Source organism: Thamnophis sirtalis, unplaced genomic scaffold (genome assembly GCF_051295495.1).
Source record: "Thamnophis sirtalis isolate CommonGarterSnake01/CBP01778 unplaced genomic scaffold, rThaSir2_p1.2 scaffold_2, whole genome shotgun sequence".
NCBI classification, from domain to species: Eukaryota; Metazoa; Chordata; class Lepidosauria; order Squamata; family Natricidae; genus Thamnophis; species Thamnophis sirtalis.
In genome coordinates, this window is record NW_028261382.1 from 152,377,496 (window position 1) to 152,396,890 (window position 19,395).

General features: G+C 38.1%; 1 protein-coding gene across 1 annotated transcript in view; it reads right to left on the reverse strand.

The window, feature by feature from the left end:
- The window catches only part of DLGAP1 (DLG associated protein 1), a 296,685-nt gene that overhangs the window by 185,469 nt on the left and 91,821 nt on the right, over positions 1-19,395 (reverse strand). The window contains exon 2 of the mRNA XM_087707223.1: positions 11,002-11,071. The gene's annotated coding sequence lies outside the window, so the exon portion shown is untranslated. The remainder of the gene's footprint in view (positions 1-11,001; positions 11,072-19,395) is intronic.

The following is a 19,395-nucleotide window of genomic DNA, read 5'->3' on the forward strand; positions in this document are numbered from 1 at the left end:
ACCACAAACAATTTCATTTTATATATATATATATATATATATATATATATATATATATATATATATATATATATATATATATATATATATATATATATATATATATATATATATATATATATATATATATATATATATATATATATAAGGCTTAAATGTATCCTATAAAACGTACCATAATTGACACCAATTAATAGCAATTCTCAAATATTTCCAAATATTCTAGATTTTCTACTGGTACAAAGAAACAAATGAAAGCCATCCACCATCAAGCATATACTCTTTATTGAACAAAGATTCTTGTTTTAGCATTTTATATGATACAGCAAATAACATATAGGAAATAGCCAATATCATGCTTAGTTCTATTCTTGTAATCCACATGCTTTTCACATTTTTTCATAGCAGTCAAGTTTCATTTTACAATTCATTATTTCACTTCAAAATTTCTTAGTACCAATTTATGCAAGAATACATTTGTAGTAATATGAACAATCTGAAAGGACACTCCATCATGCTTGTTAGATATGTAAAATAGCTAAAAAAATTAGACTCAAATACATACATTGATAGAGAATTTTACAGACTAATAATTCAGTTGAAACCAACACTATTCAATTTAGGGTTGATGGATACAAAGTTAGAAGTAATGGAAGATTATTTCATGATTACTACAGCAAGATTAATATTTGCAAAAGATGGAAAGATTCAGCACGATCCACTATGAAGGAATGATTAATGAAATTGATAAATCTTTCTTCTATTTTATTTTTAACTGCAATTTTAGATTTTTTTCAAGTTGGTTTCTTTTTTACTTTTTCTGTTCTAACTTAGTTTGTTATAGTTCTTCTTCTTAAAACATAAAAGTTATATGAAAAAGGAAGATGTTTGTAGTTAAAGCTAATTATAATAGCAGATGAATTAATTTAAACTTACTTCTAATGTCATACTCACTTGGAATTTCTGTTTCTGCGTACTAGATATATCCTTTAGAGATTCTACCATGTCCCATTTATTTTTAACTACAGCGTGATGTAATAGTTGATGTACAGTTTGATGCAATCACAAACCTGGTAGGCACATTGCATTATCTTAGTTCTGTATCACTGATGAATCAGATGAAAGGCCATAGCCCCAGTATTAATCCTTATGGGACTCCACTATTTATGTATCTCCACCGAAAGAATTCCCACTGATTCCTAACCTCTCCTACGCACCTTCTTTCTTTATTCAATGATTAGATAAAATAGCCCCAAAAATTATACTATATAAAAATACATCTAATTGAAAAATCTGCAAAATGATTTCTTTGAAATTGCCTTAAAATTATATTACTAGTTCATACCATACACTTTTATAAATCTAGGTTAGGATTGCACATTTCTGGACTTTTATAGTTACATGGCACAGATATTGAAGTTATTTTTCATAAAACAAGAATATGATATTAATATTTTTTCCATTTTAAATTCATCAAGTGACCTTTTAATGGTGCTTGTGGGCCCAAGGCACACAAGGAATATTCAGTAGACATCAGTAGCAATTTGCTTCAAATATATGATGCTCTATCTCCTTGCCAAAATGGATAGCTCACGAAAAATAGCTATTTTGTAACTGAAGCAAGCTCATCAGTATAATTTAATTCTGATGGTGATATATGGCTTTTTATTATGACAGATAGCCACTCTAGTAGTGTATGAGCCTCAACAATCTATAGAAGAATATTACTGGTTTGTCAATCAGATGTCATGTACAATCAGAATCCCAAAATATCTAAAACGGAGCAGCCATGGCATTAGTAGTCACAAATAATACTTTTAAAAAACTAGACTCCTTTTTTAATGTATCATAAAGATATTCGCTTCAATGTAATTGTTTTTCCATGTACATATCTTGATACTCATCTGAATGTTTTCAGTCCAAAGAACTTTTCCATACGCTATAATGAAAAATAATAATAAAACCTTAACTGCACAGTTATCTAGGACGTAAATGAATTGGGAAAACATTTATTTGTGATTTTAGATATATTTTATTTTATATTCTAACATGAAAAAATATCCAAGAAAAGAAATTTTCAGCAAAATTAACCCAGCTTTGAAATGCTTTCCCCAAACAAACTTTCCTTCTTATTATTTTCCTAGTGTGATGATGATGATGATGATGATGATGATGATGATGATGATGATGATGATGATGATTGCATTGTTACATTAGCCAGGAGACTACAATGCAATTGCAGAATAGTAGTTTGGCTGCCAAATTGCCAGCTTTGTTGTAGGAAACGCTTGCATGCTTCCCTGGTGCACCACAAGAGGTTGAGCTGGCTTCGCACCAGAAAGAAAGACAAGCAGCTGTTCCTGCAGGGTCCTCCAAGGCCCCTCCCCAGAGCTGCCTCACAAGGTTCAGAGGGCAGGAATTTGACTTCCTGCACAAAGCAGCAACTCATCCTCTCACCAAAGTGGTGCCTGTTTTATCTACTCGCATAGAACATGCTTTTGAGTTGTTAGGTAGACAGAAGCCGAGGCAAGTGAAAGGAGCTTATCCTGAAACAGTGCTAGGACTCAAACCACTGGAGCAGAAACCATTTCCAGGGTCATTAAGCCACTGATCACCGCACCTCTTTCCTAGTGACGGATGAAATTCTTTTTTTAATTGTATTTTTTTGCTTTTTGATTACTGAGAATTATTGATATTATTGAGAAATTTTATATGCAATAATATTTTAATTTAACAGACATTTAAACAGCAGAATGACTTTTGTCACAAAGGTGCTTTTTCAAGAGGCAACTGGACTTTCAGCTCTGGATGAGAAGCAAAACGTCTTCAAAGAAAAATCAGATAGTCCAGTTGTCTCTTGAAAAAGCACCTCTGGAACAACCATGACCTGGGTAACTGAGAATGACTATTAAATCTTAATTTACATAATTCATAGCATAGTTATATAATTAACTTTATTACCCTGATTTGTGTCACTAGAATAAATGTAGAATTGTGCTAATAATGTAAATTGTGACAACTGTCTGCACAAAACTGGAAAACTGGAAAAATTGATTCATTTTTTATTTGGGGAGTAAAGTTCAAATTATTATTTTATGAAAACAATTTTCTATTATCTCACATCAAATATAAATTGATTAATAATTGTAAATTATTGTTCAATTAGGATTGCACAATATTTTTTTTCTAAGCCAGGGGCATCTTTCTTTTCTGAATAATATGAGAGTAGGGGCATCCAAAAGTTGTATTCAATTTCCTTCCATATATATTTTAATAAAAATAACTATAATTATATAACAATTATCCAAGTCATTTGTAATACATTTCTCTTTCTGTCACATTAAAATATTTGACTTGATAACTTTTAAAGGTCTCTCAATATCACATTTAAGTCACCAAAATAAGTTAATTCTAGAAAAACAATGCATGTACAACAAACTCTTTATCTTCATATCAATCATTCTATTTAATTTACCATATTTTTCAGAGTATAAGCACTTTTTTCCCCTCTAAAAGAGGCTGAAAATTTGGGTACGTTTTATACTCTGAATGTAGATTTTTTGAAGCTTTTTTTAAGTAGTCCTAATGAGGCGCTGACAAGTGAAACAATCTTTGTGCTTTGCCTGCTTTTCTCATTGCTGCTCCCTCTGATGATCAGCTGCTTTAGAAACTGTTTTTTATCCCCGACCAGGGGATAAAAAGCACGCAAGGATGCACTCAAAACCAGCAAACTTATGTGCTGAAGCTGACCAGACTAAGGACGCTAGCCAAATGAATACCTGGTAAGCAGAATTCCATTTTCTTCCCCAAAAACTAAGGTGCGTCTTATACTCTGAAAAATAGGGTAAATTTAAAAAATCACATTCGTAATTATAAAGTGTAATCCATTTTATGACAAATGACAAATGACTTGTATTGAAACCTAAAAACAAAACACATGCATAAAAATAATCTAAAGGAAATAGACACAAAATGGGGGAAGAGATGACATGCAAAGAAAAAAGAAACCTTTTAAAACTTGTAAGAGTGAACAGATGGGAAAGACTTTCTACACAGCACCAAATTAGCAGCTGCCACATCAATGTAATTTTATACAGTCTAACATCTTGAAAGGGGCTTTGCAAAGAACTTTAGGCCTGGCAGCTGCTTTTGAACAATATTACAAGCTTGTCTTAGTAATTACTTAAAATCAGAACTGAGCCTATAGAACTTTTCAGCTATTAAATCTCTATTTGGAGTTACAACTTTTAGTCAGATTGGTATTCCATCAGGAAATCAGCAAATATTAACATGAAATATAAAATTGACAAAATGAAATGCCTAAATGCTAAAATCAGTTGGCTCCTACTTTTATTTTTTCCCCTGTCTTGATCATTTTTTTGGAAATTCAGAATCCATGTGGCCCTCTGAAGTAAGGTGACCAGATGTCCCAATTTTGGCGGGCCAGTCACGATTTCTAACAATTTGTCCCATGTCCCCGGGTGTTTTAAAAAGGTCCCGATTTTCTGGCTTCATGTTGAAAGCCCAGTGGATTTGCTTAAGAAATCCTAACAGGGGCAAGACAAAAGACACTCTGTCTAAACTCTCTCTCTGTCTCAGTACTTTCATTGAAGATATTAAAACGTTAAAGCAAGAAAACGGAACCCTCCCCCGCCTCTTTTACCTCCTTTTATAAGAAAAGATGACCCAGTACCATAGAGCTCCAGGAAATACTTTGGCTACAGAAGTAGAGACTGTTTCTTCCTGGATTTCCCGGAGGGGAGGGGCACAGAGGTTGGAGGGCAGCTTGTGTGGAAAAAATGGTGGCAAAGTTTCTTTGAAAAATATTTCTCTGGGACTAATTTCACCATTTTAATTTGCTCAGTTGTTTGTATTAACATCTACATCAGTCTGGATTGACTTGGAGTGCCTGCCTGCTGGTAAGTGAGCTGGGTTTTTTTCTTTTATTTTTTAATGTATTTTAAAATAATATTTTATTTATTGTGCATAGGATTTTTTAAAATAGTTTTATTCTGTGTGGATGTTTTTTTAAAATTGTCTTAGACTATTTAAAAAAAGATTATATCCAAAATAAATTGAAGTGAAACCATTTTTAAAAATTCTATGCACAATACTTTGCAATATATTGTGCATAGAATTTTTAAAAATAGTTTTACTTAAATTTATTCTGTGTGGAATAGTTTGAAATGTTTTACTTCAATTTATTCTGTGTGGATTCTTTTTTTAAATTGTCTTAGACTATTTAAAAAAAGATTCTATCCTAAATACAAAATACCAGCTGCAGTTATTCACTTAAGAACTGTGGCAAGAAAAGTGGTATAGTGACCAAAGTTACAATGGCATTGAAAAAAGTGACTGATGACCATTTTTCACACTTAGCGACCGTTGCAGCATCCTCATGGTCACACGATCAAAATTTTGATGTTTGGCAACAGATTTGAATTTATGATGGTTTCAGTGTCCTGGGGTCATGTAATTGCCTTTTGTGACCTTTTGGCAAAGTCAAATGGGGAAACCAAATTCACTTATGTTACTAACTTATCAGCTGCAGTTATTCACTTAAGAACTCTGGCAAGAAAGGTGGTATAGTGACCAAAGTTACAAGGGCATTGAAAAAAGTGACTGATGACCATTTTTCACACTTAGCGACCATTTTCACACTTAGCGACCATTGCAGCTTCCTCATGGTCATGCAATCAAAATTTTGATGTTTGGCAACAGATTCGAATTTATGATGGTTTCAGTGTCCTGGGGTCATTTTAATTGCCTTTTGACAAAGGCAATTTGGGAAACCAGATTCACTTATGTTACTAACTTATCAGCTGCAGTTATTCACTTAAGAACTGTGGCAAGAAAGGTGGTATAGTGACCAAAGTTACAATGGCATTGAAAAAAGTGACTGATGACCATTTTTCACACTTAGCGACCATTTTCATACTTAGCAACCATTGCAGCATCCTCATGGTCACATGATCAAAATTTTGATGTTTGGCAACAGTTACAATTTATATTTGTAAATTGTAGTTATGTTGAAATAAAAAAAAACTACAATACTATTTTTGCGTTGTATGAAAATTTTTGTTGCTCTGTAGAAAATTTTTAATCAAGCCCGCCCCACTCCGGTCAAAGGTGTCCCTCTTTACCAATCTGAAAATCTGGTCACCTTACTCTGAAAGCCCCAAAAAGGAAATCTTCCAAAGAAAAGGCCAAACTATTTATTTCCCATTTGCTTTCTTGTATACAGTTGTGTATACTTTCTTAACAGGAAAAATAGCTATGCGCCCGATTATGGATTAAATATCTCCACTAAAAAAGAAGAAATAAATAAATTAGTAAATATACCATACTAGAAAGATTAGTATAAGTAGCAGTCTCATAGTTAAGACTATGCCTCAATTTTACTAATAAAAATTGTAAACAAGATATGTCATTATTATGCCCACATTTACTGAATAATTAAGGGAATACCGTATTTTTCAGACTATAAGACACACATTTTTTCCTCTAAAAAGAGGCTGAAAATCTGGGTGTATCTTATACACCGAATACATCATTTTTTGCCTCCTGAAGCCCCGCCCCTTCACCCCAATGGCCATGCATAGCCTTATGGAGGCTTTCAGACAGCTCCTGGGGGCTGGGGAGGGCAGAAATGAGCAAAAATGGGCCGCCCCCCCCCCCAGCCCCCAGCAGCACTCTATAAGCCTCCATAAGGCTATGCATGCATTTTTTGACATAAAACGGCCCGTTTTTCATACAATGACCTTGTATTATCAGTGGTCTTGACATACAAGACCACTGATAATCTCCCTCGATCTGGGGCTCCATGCAAGATCTCACCCCATGGGGTCAAAATGATCACAAGAACGGTGAGCAAAAATCATAGAACCACACAGGGGGACCTATTGAATGACCTGCAGAGAACTGGGGCCAACGTAACAAAGGCTACCATCAGTAACACAGTACGCTGCCAGGGACTCAGATCCTGCAGTGCCAGATGTATCCCCCTGCTTAAGCCAGTACATGTCTGGGCCCGTCTGAAGTTTGCTAGAGAGCATTTGGATGATCCAGAAGAGGATTGGGAGAATATCATATGGTCAGATGAAACCAAAGTAGAACTGTTTGGTAGAAACACAACTTGTCGTGTTTGGAGGAGAGAGAATGCTGAGTTGTATCCAAAGGACACCATACCTACTGTGAAGCACGGGGGTGGCAACATCATGCTTTGGGGCTGTTTCTCTGCAAAAGGGCCAGGACGACTGATCCGTGTACAGGAAAGAATGAATGGGGCTATGTATCATTTTGAGTGCAAACCTCCTTCCATCAGCCAGGGCATTGAAGATGAAGTGTGGCTGGGTCTTTCAGCAGGACAATGATCTCAAACACACCACCCGGGCAACGAAGGAGTGGCTTCATAAGAAGCATTTCAAGGTCCTGGAGTGGCCTAGCCAGTCTCCAGATCTCAACCCCATAGAAAACATTTGGAGGGAGTTAAAAGTCCGTGTTGCAAAAGTGTGTGCCAACCTTGTGAAGACTTACAGAAAACATTTGACCTCTGTCATTGCCAACAAAGGATATATAACAAAGTATTGAGATGATCTTTTGATATTGACCAAATACTTATTTTCCACCATAATTTGTAAAAAAATTATTTCCAAATCAGACAATGTGATTGTCTGCATTTGTTTTCTCATTTTGCCTCTCATAGTTGAGGTCTACCTATGATGTCAATTACATGCCTCTCTCATTTTTTTAAGTGGGAGAACTTGCACAATTGGTGGCTGACTAAATAATTTTTTGCACCACTGTATATGTATATGTATATGTATACATATACGTATACGTATATGTATATGTATGTGTGTATATATATATATATATATGTTGCATTAGTGCTGATAAATAAATAAAGGGAGACTAGTATAGATCTATTTCAAGCTATTTAGCTCTCATCAGCTAGCCATACCCTTACTGGGAATCAAACCTGGGGTGTACTACATATCTGGCAGTTATATTAGCCACTAAGCCACAGGCTCTCTTCCTTTATCAGCTAGGCCAGGGAAATAGGTATGTATTGTGTCACAACCCCTGGTATGCCCAAATATGGGAGGAAGCATACTGCTTCCTTTCTCTGTCTATCGGCTCATCACAGGAGACCATCACGACAGAAAGCCATTATTTTTACTGTTGCCTTTGTTACATTTGTGTTGTATTTGTGCTGATAAATAAATAAAGGGAGACTAGTATAGATCTATTTCAAGCTATTTAGCTCTCATCAGCTAGCCATACCCTTACTGGGAATATATATAACCCTTTATCTACCTACCTACCTACCTACTTACTTACCTACCTACCTACCTACCTACCTACCTTCTCTCTCTCTCTCTCTCTCTCTCTCTCTCTCTCTCTCTCTCTCTCTCTCTCCCCCTACCTATCTACTGTATTTCTCTATATCTCTCTATTTCTCTCTCTATCCCCCTACCTACCTACCTACCTACCTACCTACCTACCTACCTACCTACCTCTCTCTCTCCCTACCTACAGTACCTACTGTATTTCTCTGTCCTCCTCCCTCCCTCTCTCTCTCTCTCTCCCTTTATCTACCTATCTACCTAACTACTTTCTCTCTCTCTTTCTACCTACCTACCTACCTACCTACCTACCGCATTTATCTCACTTTCTCTCCCTCTCTATCCCTCTATTTACCTACCTACTTTAAAAAAATGCCTCTTCAAAACCTGGGTGCGTCTTATACTCTGGTACGTCTTATACTCCAAAAAATATGGTACATATAAAAACAACACATGGAAGTTAATGAATACAAATAACTTGCACTAGTAAGTGAAACCACCCATTGTCTCCCAATTATTACAGTAGTATGTATTTATTGGAATCTTGTTTTTTGAGCTGTTCCTTAAATTTTCAATATCTTGACAAGATTCTTTGTTACATTGAGTAGTCTGGCAACACCTTAAAAATCTCCTTTGTTGTGCATTGCCATGAAATGTATCCTGTTTTGAAGTATTGATATCATTTCCGGCATGTGTATCGATATAAATCAGTTGGGAATTTTAATGATGCCAGTATATATTAATAATTTATCCTTCCTACAGCAAATGGAATCAGAAGCAAGCTTAAAAAAGTAAGCTTTGGACAGGAATTTATCAGGAAATCTCAAGACAGTAAACTAATACAAAAACAGACAAAGAAACAAAGACGTCCAGATAAAAACAATGATAGACCATTTTTCTATTGTTGCCAAGAAAGCAACATGGATATAACACAGTTATCATCAGCATAAGAATCCATTAACAAACCATAATGCCAAAATGATCAAATGTGCATTGCAACATCACAACACAAAGTTCACTTTTTCATAATTGAATTAAAATACTTTTGGCACATGCGTGACGGGCAGAATTTTTCAATTCTCCCTTGTTTCCCTATCCCTCCCTTTGTTTCCTGGGCATCTATGGTCACCAACTTGACTCGAGGGACATTATTATTCCAGAAGAATAAAGTGCTACATCTTAACAATTAATATAATTGTTAAGCACTTTTAATTTAAGACAAAATATTGTATATGGAATATTTCTAATGCAATGAATGTTTTATTTAGTTTTTATTTATTTAAACAATTAGCAATTTGTACAACTGCTTTTGAAGTATGTTATATAAAGATACAGAAAACTAAAACAGCTTTTAAAATATAGCTATATCAAAATCAGATGAAAAATGCAATTAAAATAAAATAAAGACAGCAGGAAAAAAGACAAGAGTTAAATTAGCAAGAGAAAAACTAAAATGGAGGGTTGGAGTAAAAATACTATTTATTAAAATTTTGAACAAATAATTTTCACTTTGCATCTAATTTGTGCATGTGTAAGTCTTGAGAAAGACATGTTTAACAAACAGTAGAATACAAATGCAGTTGCCATAATTAGCAGCTCCTGAAAATGGTTTCTCCATGGCAACTAATCCTGTATGGTATGTGATATTTAAAACCATTTATTGCCCACATATTGAGAATATGTATATTTGATGGTAGGACAGTGGAAGGGAGAGGCTCACTGCATGATACATAAGCTGCATATGTAATGACATCCAGTGTTGTAAAGTGACCTATTATCAAAGTCAATAAGTTTCTAGTGTGATAAGCGACTTGATATCATTCCTTAGAATTAGAAACAATAGTATTCATACTGGATTCAGTAATAATCTAAACTATTTATTATTATTTCAATTTTTTAATCTGTATATTAAAGAATGCTATCCATAATCCATGCCAGTTGCTTTATCAATATAAAAATATCTTTGATATCAATTACTAGTAAAACTGTTGTATTGGGTATTATTAAACAGGAATATAAAATAGTAAGTATAAAGAATGTTTTTTGATAATCAAATAGAACCTCTGATTAACATGGTTTCAAAAAAGATCCCCAATGCCAAATAAAGAAAGATAGACATCTAATATGATGTTTTTATTTGTGAAATGCATATACAATTAAATGCCCTTGTTTCCCCAAGGATGTTATTTATTTAGGAACCCAACAATCATATTTGAAGAATTTATAAATCTATGAGCTACTCGACCAGTAAGTACCAGTGATATAGTACAATTAATCCCATGTCACTCTGTGAATTAACAATGAATTAACATCACAATAAACTAATTTAAAAAATTAGAGGCACGTTAAGCATTTCTTCACAGTTAGGAACCACCCTTTCTGTCAATGGCATTCAACTAGTTGTTATTATATCATAAATATACCTGAGGCAACTAAAAAATTATGAAATTTGATAACTTGATTTTGGGATGGATAAATTAATAACATTCAATAGAGAAAAGAAGTGCCAGTCAATGTTGAATGAAATGAGAGTCCTGGATCAAAAACATGTTTACATTTTTTATTTTCTGAATTTTCTATGCAGAAAATGCTGTTACATTTCTGAGCAAAGAAAGGCAATTACTTAAATAAAGCAAGTATTTATATTTCATACCTCTTGTAGTCAACTCTAGAACGTTGAGAGATGAAAATCCATAACTTGGAGTGTTTGATTCTTGTCTGTTCTGGAATGTAATCAAAATAGTTAAACTGGGTTCGTTGTAATATAAGATGTAATATTTCAACAGTTATTAGTTCAGTCTTAAGTAGCACTTCAAAACTGATGATTTCCCATGATTATTTATATAGTAAATTTATCTTCATTTTGTATGTATGTATGTATGTATGTATGTATGTATGTATGTATGTATGTATGTATTTATTTAGTGTCACAACCCCTGGTATGCCCAAATATGGGAGGAAGCCTACTGTTTCCTTTCTCTGTCTATCGGCTCGTCACAAGAGACCATCCAGACAGAAACCCAATATTTTTACTGTTGCCTTTGTTACATTTGTGTTGTATTTGTGCTGATAAATAAATAAAGGAAGACCAGTATAGATCTATTTCAAGCTATTTAGCTCTCATCAGCTAGCCATACTCTTACTGGGATTCAAATCTGGGCTGTATTACATATTAGGCAGATATGTTAACCACTAAGCCACAAGGTTCTCCTCCTTTATCAGCTGAGCCAGGGAAATAGGTATGCATTTAGTGTCACAACCCCTGGTATGCCCAAATATGGGAGGAAGCCTACTGTTTCCTTTCTCTGTCTATTGGCTCGTCACAAGAGACCATCCAGACAGAAACCCAATATTTTTACTGTTGCCTTTGTTACATTTGTGTTGTATTTGTGCTGATAAATAAATAAAGGGAGACTAGTATAGATCTATTTCAAGCTATTTAGCTCTCATCAGCTAGTTAACACATCTGCCTAATATGTAATACAGCCCAGGTTCGAATCCCAGTAAGGGTATGGCTAGCTGATGAGAGCTAAATAGCTTGAAATAGATCTATACTAGTCTCTCTTTATTTATTTATCAGCACAAATACAACACACACACACACACACACACACACACACGTGTGTGTGTGTGTGTGTGTATGTAGGTCTTTGGTTATTTGGGTTTTCTCCCGTGTAAAATTGGAAGTGTCTTTGCGATGTTTCGATGAAGTCTCATTCGACATCTTCAGGCTGGTTTACTCAGTTTTGTGCTTCCAGGAGCAGTGTGAGATCGTAACTGTTTCTTCCTTTTAACTGCCAGTGGGGGTGTGAGCTGATTGGGTGGGAGCTTGGTTGTGTTCCGATTGGGTGGAGGTGTGTTCTGATTGGTTGGGGTTTTTGTGCTCGGCTTAGTCTAAGTTGCTGGGGGATTTGAGCTGGTGAGCTGCGTTGCTGTGGTTTGGCTTTGTGTTTGTGGCCATGCCAGGTCTTCATGGTGGGTGTCAGTCTGCTTCATGTATGGAATGGAGGGGTTTAAAGTGGTTAATGATGCAGCTGTGGTCTGGCTTCTGGTCCTTGGTCATGCCTCATCATCAGTGTGGGTTTGAGTCTGCTTTCTGCATGGATGTGTGGTGGTGACATCCTGTGTGGCTCTCGTGAGTGTGGGTCTGGTGTCATTCCTGTACATGGAAAACTTTGGAACCCAAGCTCTAGAAAAATCTGATCACAAACCCAAACTCTGGCTCATATACGTAGACGACACTTTCATAATCTGGCTACATGGGAAAGAAAAACTGGACAACTTCCTTACACACCTCAACAGCCTACACCCCAAAATACAGTTCACCATGGAAACAGAAGTGAACAACCAATTCCACTTCCTGGATGTCTTAGTCTACAGGAAATCCAATGGCTCCCTAGGACACACCATCTACCAGAAGAAAACACACACTAAGCGCTATCTGCAAGCACTCTCACACCACCACCCAGCCCAGATCAACTCCATAGCCAAGACACTCATCACCAGAACAAAAGGGTTAGCTGATAAACAACACCTAAAAACCGAACTACACATGCTCACTAACTGACATCCAATGGATTCCAAAGAAATAAGATTACCAACCTAATCCAAAAAGAAACCCCCACTAAAATCCAAGACAAAGAACAAGAAAACGGAAAAGCCCTCCTCCCATATATAAAAGGCACGACTGACAGAATCAGCAAAATCCTCCATAAACACAACATCAAGACAGCATTCTGCACAAACCGAAAAATATCCACCATCCTGAGAAACCCCAAAGACAAAATTGAGTTAGAAAATCAAGGAGTATATGAAATCCCATGCACCACCTGTCCCACCACATACATTGGACAAACCAACAGAAGAATAAGTGCACGCATTGAAGAACACAAGAACGCAATCAGAAAAGCGGAACCAACTTCTTCCCTGGTCCAACACCTTAAAGCCATAGGACATGAAATTGACTTTAAAAAGACCAGAACTATCTCCAAAACTGAACACTTTAACAGCAGAATAATCAGAGAAGCCATCGAGATAGAAAAACGCCCACACAGCATGAACAAACGAGACGATACTTCCTGCTTACCAGCCATTTGGAAATCCGCCCTTTTGACAAGCAAGTCTCTAACACGAGGAATGACACTACACCCACACTCACAAGAGCCACACAGGATGTCACCACCACACATCCACGCAGAAAGCAGACTCAAACCCACACTGATGATGAGGCATGACCAAGGACCAGAAGCCAGACCACAGCTCCATCATTAACCACTTTAAACCCCTCCATTCCATACATGAAGCAGACTGACACCCACCATGAAGACCTGGCATGGCCACAAACACAAAGCCAAACCACAGCAACGCAGCTCACCAGCTCAAATCCCCCAGCAACTTAGACTAAGCCGAGCACAAAAACCCCAACCAATCAGAACACACCTCCACCCAATTGGAACACAGCCAAGCTCCCACCCAATCAGCTCACACTCCCACTGACAGTTAAAAGGAAGAAACAGTTACGATCTCATACTGCTCCTGGAAGCACGAAACCGAGTAAACCAGCCTGAAGATGACAAATGAGACTTTGTTGAAACATCGCAAAGACACTTCCAATTTTACGCAGGAGAAAACCTGAATAACCAAAGCCCTACATACAAACACCCGTGAAAACCTCAGAGAATACACACACACATACATAAACACACTGTATTTCCCCGAAAATACAACCTGAAACTAATGCCCTGCCACATCTTTTGCATGGGCAAAAATAAAAGCCCACCCCTGAAAATAAGCCCCCTGGAGAACCCCCCTCTGGCCAGGCAAAGCACCACTCACCAATCTAGCGGTATCCTGAAGGCGTCAAGCCATGGGAGCCGGGGGAAGGCACTCAGGTTGCTTGGTGCCTTTGGGATACTGCTAGGTTGGGGAGTGGTATGTTGCCTGGCTGGAGTGGGGAGTTGCCGGGTGGCTGGTCCCTTGCGAACTGGCTCCCAAACAGCTGAGCACAGCCTCAGGAGCGAAGCAGCCATGAGGTGACCATGCTTATGAGCAGCCATCCGGCAAACCCCCTCTCCAGCTGGGCAGAGTGCCATTCACTGACTTAGGGAGTATCACTAAGACACCAAGGCACGTGGCACTCTGCCCACTCCCCAGCTCCCACGGCTTGGCACATTCGGGATACCCCCTAGGTCAGTGCATGAAGCTCTGCCCAGCTGGAGAAGGGGGTTGCGCAAGCACCTGTTCCACCCCCGCTCTGAGCATAATTTCTTCTCCGGCTTCCAAACTCCAAAACTCGTCTGCCAAGTCTTCCAGCAGTGGCAGCTCTAGGAGTGAGCTCTATGGTTGTGGGCCGGCTGCCAGACAGAAAGTCTCCCAGACAGAGAGTCTTCCAGCAGCCAGCCCATAACCATAGAGCGCACTCCTAGAGCGGCCGCTGATGGAAGACTTGGCAGCCGAGTTTTGGAGTTTGGAAGCCAGAGAAGTTATGCTCGGAGCGCGGCAGGGTGGAACAGGTGCTCGCGCAACCCCGCTCTCCAGCTGGGCAGAGCTCCATGCACTGATCTAGGGGGTATCCCAAATGTGCCAAGCCATGGGTGCTGGGGAGCGGGCAGAGCGCCATGTGCCTTGGTGCCTTTGGGATACCCCCTTGGTCAGTGAATGGTGCTCTGCCCGGCTGGAGAGGGGGTTTGCCGGGCGGTTGCTCATGAGCATGGTCACCTCATGGCTGCTTCGCCTCTGAGGCTGTTCCTGGCTCTTCAGGAGCCAGTTCGCAAGGGAGCAGCTGCCCAGCAACCCCAAAACAATAAGCCCTCCTCTATAATAAGCCATATTTCATGGGGCAAAAGAAAATAAGACCCTGTCTTATTTTCGGGAAAACATGGTATATTTCTGTCTCCAAAATATTGATAGTCATTACTGTCTAATAGAATCTAATAGCCAACTAAAAAAGTAATCAAGAATGAGCTTCTAAATATAAGTCACCATTAGCTGAATTTCTCTGAATATTTTGTCAATATCAATATAAATCAGATAAAAGGAACTATCAAATGTATATCTAATGAGTTACTAATCCTTGTTATATTTTTAAATTTTACCTTTTACATTTGCAATTTAAAACTTCTAATTTAGAGATATATGTTGATAATTCACAAATCTTCACATCATTTATCTTCATATCTTATTGGAGATGTTTTTCTATCAAATTTAAACAATGATATAAATATGTACATTTTTCTAGAAACAATCAAACACACAAGACTTTGGGATTATGGCATAAATCCAGTTCTAATTTAGAGTTATAATAAATATAATATGTATATTCTGCTTTCTACATATCATACTTTTATGTCTCTACATCCACATAGTGTATCTTCTATCTTAAACATATGTATTTGATTGTTCTTCTATATAATTAATAGGATTAGAATAGCTCTATAAACTGCAGCCAATCCATTTTTTATTATCAGTAGCCAACATTGTTGGTCAGCATGACTCATGGCAGACACATGCCTTCTATAATGCTATAATTTACTTACATTTATTCCAATATCCTTAAAGAAGAATAGTTCACATAATTATTGGGGTACTATTTTTATACAGAAAATAATCATTCTTTCCCCTAATGTTTTCTTATAAGTTGCCTATGCATCTTAAACCTGATAGCATTTCACCCCACAGACCATAATAGAACTATCCCAATGCAGCTAAGAAAAACAAATAATAAAACCAGAGCTAAAACTTTATTATCATTAAAGAAAAAAAATACAATCCATTTGGACAAAAACAATTAGTTTGGCTTAGGTATTCCAAATACCAATGGAAAGTGTGTTTGTGTGGGGACTGATAATATTTGACACTCTTTTATATCTGATCGTTGTTCCACTACTGTGTTTCCCTGAAAATACGACAGGGTCTTATTTTCTTTTTACTTACAAAATATGGCCTTGGGCTTATTATAGGGGAGGGCTTATTGTTTTGAGGTTGCCGGGTGGCTGCTCCCTTGAGAATTGGCTCCTGAAGAGCCGGGCACAGCCTCAGGGGCAAAGCAGCCATGAGGTGACCAAGCTCATGAGCAACCGCCCGGCAAACCCCCTCTCCAGCCGGGCAGAGCGCCATTACTGACCTAGGGGATATCCCTAAGGTGCCAAGCCACGTGGCGCTCTGCCTGCTCTCCAGCTCCCATAGCTTGGCACATTAGGGCTACCCTCTAGGTCAGTGCATGGAGCTCTGTCTGGCTGGAGAAGGGGGTTGCGCGAGCGCCTGTTCCGCCCCCAGCAGGCATGCCTCCTAGTCTCAACATGTCCGGACCCAGCTCTCCCTGCAGCGCCAGGCTGCTGCCGTCACGTCCTCCGAACATAACGTCTTCTCCAGTTCCAAACTCCAAAAGTTGGTTGCCAAGTCTTCCAGCAGCGGTCGCTCTGGGAGTGCGCTCTATGGTTGTGGGCTGGCTGTTGGAAGACTCTCTGTCTGGAAGACTCTCTTATACAGAGAGTTCCAGCAGCCAACCCACAACCATAGAGTGCACTCCTAGAGCGGCCGCTGCTGGAAGATTGGCAGCCGACTTTTGGAGTTTGGAACTGGAGAAGACATTATGTTCGGAGCGCGGCAGTGGTGGCGGCGGCTGCTTCAGGAAGAGCTGGGCCAGGACATGTTGAATAAACTACCTATTCTTCAGAAATACTACTGGTAATAACAGGTGAATATATCATTTGGTCTGTGGGAAGATGAAGTGACTCCTGAAGCTTTCTTCCCCCAAAATGTCATCCTTCATAGATCAAAATGTAATTAAAATAATAAGAAATTTCATAAAACCCATCTAAATTATTGTATGCAACTCTTCATTAAAAATGGATTAAAAATAACATTAATAGGAATTTGTAGAAAATACTTTTAGTATATCAAGTTGCTGCTTTTGGTAATATATATAATTCAGCTCTAGAGCTCCATTGGTTTCTCTGTTAACATCTAGCCTTGGTATGTCAGTCCACCATACTTGTGATTCCTGAAGCCTTTTAGTGCCTAGATCATAGTTTTGTCACTGAAACCCTGCCACTCCCTTCTATTCCATACCTGCTGCCCAAATTTCATCTTTCTTTTCTAAAAGATAGAACTAAAGATTAAAGGGGCAGCTTTTGAAAAAAAAATATGACTAATTATAGTAACTGTTGGAGATCTGAGCATTTAATTTTTGAAAAGAATTTTTAATATTCATACAAATACTTATTGGAGTTTGAAGTACCTAATGAAGGAGAATGCCTGTAGCTCAGGGGTCCTAGGTGCTATCTGAGCTTGCTTATTTTCTTCAGACATTTCATTACCCAAACTAGGTAACATCATCAGTGCTAGTGAAAAGTGCTGTTTGCTATGAGTTTATATTCTAGTACAGTAATGGCGAACCTTTTTCGCCTTGGGTTCCAAAAGCACGTCTCATAACTTAATCCCCCCCCTGGTGCTGTGCCCCCTCCGCAATAGCAATAGCAATAGCAGTAGACTTATATACCGCTTCATAGGCCTTTCAGGCCTCTCTAAGCGGTTTACAGAGAGTCAGCATATTGCCCCCAACAATCTGGGTCCTCATTTTACCCACCTCGGAAGGATGGAAGGCTGAGTCAACCCTGAGCCGGTGAGATTTGAACCGCTGACCTGCTGATCTAGCAGTAGCCTGCAGTGCTGCATTTAATCACTGCGCCACCATGCATGTGTGACCCCACCACTGCCCTGCACATGTGCATATGGCTTTCTTGGACATTGGGCCCCCCCGGAGGCCCTCCAGAGTCTGGAAATGACCCATTTACTGACTTCCAATGGACCCGGTAGGTCCCTTTTTTGCCCTTCTCAAGCTCTAGAGGCTTTCTAGAAGCCTGGGGAGGGCAAAAAACAGCCCAAAAAACAAACCGGAAGTTCGTAAACAGACTTCTGGGTTGCCCATTGGGCCGTTTTTCTCCCTCCGGAGGCTTCTGTGAAACATCCCAATGCAGTTTGCGCATTGGGTGGCTTTTCACCCTCTGGAGGCTTCAGGAGGCTTCCAATGGACCTAAATCATCCCGAAGAGATGGTGAACAGAAAGATTACATCTTGCTGATCTCGGGGATATCGCAAAATCTCAGAGAAAAGCAAGGGAAAGTCTTCTGCTGGCAATAAAAATTCCAGTCTGTCAAGACTGACAAAGTCAGGACGGCCTCAAAAAGGAACGGAACGATGTGGAATAGAAAGTGATTTCAGCTGGTGAGAAACTTTTATTGTTTAAAAAAATGGACTGCCTATAAAATCTAAAAACTAATTTAAATTAAAGAATAGAAGAACTTAACGGCAAATTTGATTTTTGTAATGGTTCTGGACAGTGGTTATCTTACTTTTTAAATGCTATTTACATGGATTGATTCTAAGCAAAACCTTTTCAAATGGATTATCCCTTTAACATTTAACATTTCTCTGTGATTCTCTGTAAGCTACAGATGGATTGTTTTGACTTTGACATTCTAAGCTTTTATTGCGTGGCTGTTTGGCTTAAGATCTGATAAGATTTTACTGCTGTTTTCGCTTGCAGAGAGTTTGCAAGTGAGTGTTTCAATCTTGCTGAGCTTCTAAGAAAAAATACAACTGCATATAAACATGGCGTCTCTCCGAGAAGTACTCTTAGCTCTGCAGAGGGTGTTGGATAGGGAGGAAAGAATTGAGAGAAAATTGGATTATTTGGTGCATTTGGCAACGAAATGTGATGAAAAAATTGAGGATGTTTTTCAAACACAAAATAAGATTGAAATTCAAAAAATTGAAATGGAAGACGAATATAAAGAGATTGAGCCTGTTGATATTCATGGCAATTGGTTTATTTCTGAGGGAGGAAAGAGTGGAATATTGGAAGAGGAATTAAATGGAGAGAAAATTACTTCAAAGGACAGGACATAGAAGAAGAAGAAAGCATTAAAGAATTTATGGACTATGAAATACTATTTGCAAAATGTTTGATAACACTGCTGATTCAGGCAAGCTGAAAAAGGAAACAGAAGAAGGGCGTCAACATTATATGAGAGATACTATAAACAAG